At 45.7% G+C, this 4,365-nt stretch overlaps 1 non-coding gene across 1 annotated transcript; it reads left to right on the top strand.

The window, feature by feature from the left end:
• Positions 1-2,489: 2,489 nt before the first annotated feature.
• On the top strand, positions 2,490-2,578 carry trnar-ucg (transfer RNA arginine (anticodon UCG)). The gene is given in 2 exon segments: positions 2,490-2,526; positions 2,543-2,578. It is a non-coding gene; the product is annotated as a tRNA-Arg (tRNA).
• The last annotated feature ends 1,787 nt before the right edge of the window (positions 2,579-4,365 follow it).

Raw genomic sequence — 4,365 nt, 5'->3', positions numbered from 1 at the left:
GATTCTGTGACTTTGAAGGCTGTAAAAGAAAGACTCTGATTTCTACAGCGCCTTTCACCTGGGGACGTCTCAAAGCGCTTTACAGGCAATGTTGTTGTAGTCACTGTTGTAATGTAGGAAAAAGAGCAGCAGCCAATTTGTGCACAGCAAGCTCCCACAATGTGATAATCGAGGATAACCTGTTTTAGTGATGTTGATTTGAGGATAAATATTGGCTACAGGACACCGGGGTAAACCTCACCACCCCCTGCTCTTCTTACAATTGTGCCATGGGATCTGTTATGTCCACCCGAGAGGGCAGAGGGGGCCTCAGTTTTGGAATTGTATTCCACCACAATCTGTAACCTGATGGACCGGTGTATTCCTCACACTACCATTAGCATCAAGACAGGGGACCAGCCCTGGTTCAATGAGGAGTGTAGAAGAGCATTTCAGGAGCAGCACCAGGCGTACCTAAAATGAGGTGCCAACCTCATGAAGCAACAACTCAGCACTACACACATGCTAAGCTATGCAAACCGCATGTGTAGACAGAGCTAAGCGATCCAACAACCAACGGATCAGATCAAAGCTCTGCAATCCTTCCACATCCAGTCGTGACAATTTATTTTAATTTAATTTGTTCCTAGGACTTGGGCATCGCTGGCAAGGCCAGCATTAATTGCCCATCCCTAATTGCCCTTGAGAAGGTGGTAGTGAGAAGCCCTCTTGGCCCGCTGCCGTCAATGAGGTGAAGGTACTCCAATAGTACTGTTAGGGATGGATTTCCAGGATTTTGACCTAGCGACGATGAAGTTATGGTGACATATTTTCACGTCGGGATGGTGTGTAACTTGGAGGGGAACTTGGAGGTGATGGTGTTCCCATGCACCTGCTGCCCTTATAAGAACATAAGAACATAAGAAAAAGAGCAGGAGTAGGCCATTCAGCCCCTCGCACCTGCTCCACCATTCAATGAGGTCATGGCTGATCTGATCTTGGCCTTAACTCCACTTTTCTGCCTGTTCCCCCTTAACCCTTGACGCTCCGATAGTTCAACAATCTGTCTATCTCAGCCATGAATATAATCAATGATTCAGGCTCCACAGCTCTCTGGGGTAGATAATTCCAAAGATTCACAACCCTCTGAGAGAAGAAATTCCTCCTCATCTGCGTCTTAAATGAACAAACCCTTACTCTGAAACTATGCCACCTGATTCTAGTTTCCCCCATGAGGGAAAACACCCTCTCAGCATCTACCCTGTCAAGACCCCTGGGGATTTGTCCATTCCATTCTGTTCCATTCTCCCAGTTTCTCTGTCTCCGTTGCATCTGTTCTGATGATGCCACCTTCCATACCAGTGCTTCCGGTATGTCTTCCATTTTCCTCAACTGAGGATCCCCCTCTACCATGGTCGACATGACACTCGACCATGTCTGTTCCATTTCCCGCACTACTGCTCTCATCCCTTCCGCTCACTCCCAGAAACATGATAGGGTTCCCCCCTTGTCCTCACCTTTCACCCCACCCGCCTCCACATTCAATGGATCATCCTGCGCCATTTCCACCACCTCCAGCATCAAAGACATCTTCCCCTCCTCCCTTTCAGCATTTCGAAGGGACTGCTCTCTCCATGGCAGCCTGGTCCACTCCTCTATCACCCCAATACCCCTTCTCCTTCGCCCGGCACCATCCCATGCAAGTGCAGGAGATGCAACGCCTGCCCTTTTAACTCCTTCCTTCCCATCGCCCAGGGCACCAAACACTCCTTCCAGGTGAATCAGCGATTACCTGTACTTCTTACAATTTAGTTACTGTATTCGCTGAATCTACATTGTGACACCAAATTCTGATTGGGTGCCCGCTTTGCAGAACAGTTGCATAAGTGTGACCCCGAGCTTCCGGTCACCTGCCACAATAATTATCTGCTCCACTCCCTCTCTGATCTCTCCTTCCTTGGCCTGTTGCACTGTTCCAATGAAGCTCTACGTAAGCTCGAGGAACAGCACCTCATCTTTCTATTAGGCACCTTACAGCCTTTTGGACTTAACACCGAGTTCAACAATTTCAGGCTGTAAATTGGCCCCTGTATCCCTTTTTTTTTTTAATTTGTTCCCATGTTTCCTCACATGACATTTGTTAATGTTTCTGCCATAATCATTCACACCTCATCTTGAGCCATCTTTTGATCGTTAACTTGTCCTATTACCTCTCCTTTTGCCTTGCACCATCATCCCTTTTGTAAGTCAATCTCTCCTGCCTTCCATTCTATCACAGACATTCCGTTTATTCTTACCTCGCCTCCACCCACCCCTGCTTAAAAATCCCTCTTCCCTAACCTTTTCCAGTTCTGACGAAGGGTTCGACCTGAAAGCTTAACTCTGTTTCTCCCTCACTCGATGCTGCCTGACCTGTTGAGTGTTTCCAGCATTCTCTGTTGTTATTGAAATGAAGACAGTGACGGAGTTTCATCACTCATTATTAGGATTTATTTAGTTTTTGTTTGTGTGGCCGTGTGGCCTAATGGATAAGGCGTCTGACTTCGGTGTTAATTCTGATGCCATCAGAAGATTGCAGGTTCGAGCCCTGCCATGGTCGTTTTACAAACTTTTTAATTCGGGTTCAACTTTAGAAAACCAAACCGCGTTTCCACACTTTTCCTTCCAAACATTGCAGGGTTCTTTATTAAATGGAATTTTTACGTGCTGTCTTATGTGTAAATTTCTCACTGATCTTTGCCAACAGTTTCAAACAAATCCACAATTTCTAATTGATGACAAATTAGTGTTTCCAATTGGAACAACAGCTTTGAGTTAATCAGTGTAATAACGTGCAGTGGAGAGAATTCTGATCAGTTTCGGGGCCAGTGATCTCCACAGTGAACCGATGAAATAAAGTAAAGAAATTGCAGTAGAATCGCTGCGAGCAGAGTTCAAATCTGCGTGAGGATTGGGTTTCAAATACCAACACCTTAACCACTCGGCCATCGCAGTTGCGCAAATGCAACCTTTCAACAGTGAAATGACCTGTGCAAACTATTAGACAACTGCCCTGCACAATGTAAATGGAAGGAAGTTGTGTGACAGCTGTACAGAGGCCTGGTTAGGCCACTGTGTACAGTTCTGCGCACTGCACCTTAGAAAGGATATATTGACCTTGGAGGTAGTGCGGTGCAGATTCATGAGTGTGTTACCAGGGCTACAAGGGTTAGGCTATGAGCAGAGATCACATAATCTAGGCTTGTATTCCCTGGAATATTGAAGATTAAGGGCAGAGATCATAGAAATACAGAAATTTACGCCAGAGAAGGAGGCCATTCGGCCCATCGTGTCTTTGCCGGACGAAAAAGAGATATTTTGCCTAATCCCACTTTCCAGCTCTGGGTCTGTAGCCCTGTCGGTTGCAGCACTTCAAGTACATATCCATAGTGCTTTCTATTAATGTGATCGGTAGTGACTTCCAGATTCCCTCCACTCTCTGTGTGAAAATGGTTGTTGTCAACTCCTCTTTCACCATTTTACCAGTTACTTTAAATCTACGCCCCTAATCATTGACATTTCTGCTAAGGGAAATAGGTCCTTCCTATCCACTGTATCTTGGCCCCTCAGAATTTTATGCACCTCAATTATGTCTCCCCTCCACCTCCTCTGCTCCAAAGATAACAACCCAACCCTATCCAATCTTTACTTATAGCTAATATTTTCCAGTCCTGTCAACATCCTAGTAAATCTCCTCTGTACCCTCTCTAGTGCAATCACATCTTTCCTGTAATGTGGTGACCAAAACTGTCTTCAGTACTCTAGCTGCGGCCTAACTTGTGATTTATACTGTTCAAGCATAACCTCCCTGTTCTTGAATTCTATGCCTTGGCTAATAGAAACATAGAAACATAGAAGATAGGAGCAGGAGTAGGCCGTTCGGCCCCACGAGACTGCTCCACCATTCAATGCGATCATGGCTGATCATCCAAATTCAGTATCCAGTTCCTGATTTCTCCCCATAACCGTTGATCCCTTTAGCCTTAAGAAATATATCCAACTCCTTCTTGAATATATTTAATGTATTGGCCTCTGCTGCCTTCTGTGGTAGAGAATTCCACAGGTTCACCACTCGCTGGATGAAGAAATTCGTCCTCATCTCTGTCCTAAATGGCTTACCCCTTATCCTTAGTCTGTGACCCCTCGTTCTGGATTCACTGACCATCGGGAACATCAATCCTGCATCTAGCCAGTCCAGTCCTGTCAGAGTTTTATCCGTTTCAATTAGATCCCCTCTCATTCTTCTAAACTCCAGTGAGTATAAGCCCAATCGACACAATCTCCCCTCATACATCATTCCTGCCATCCCAGCTATCTGCCTGGTGAGTCTTTGCAGAAATCCTTCCA

Source organism: Somniosus microcephalus, unplaced genomic scaffold (genome assembly GCF_052327205.1).
Source record: "Somniosus microcephalus isolate GS21.2 unplaced genomic scaffold, FLI_Smic_1.0 unresolved_chr8, whole genome shotgun sequence".
Lineage (NCBI taxonomy): Eukaryota > Metazoa > Chordata > Chondrichthyes > Squaliformes > Somniosidae > Somniosus > Somniosus microcephalus.
The sequence above is the reverse complement of the archived record's forward strand: the minus strand, read 5'-3'. Positions and strand labels throughout refer to the sequence as shown.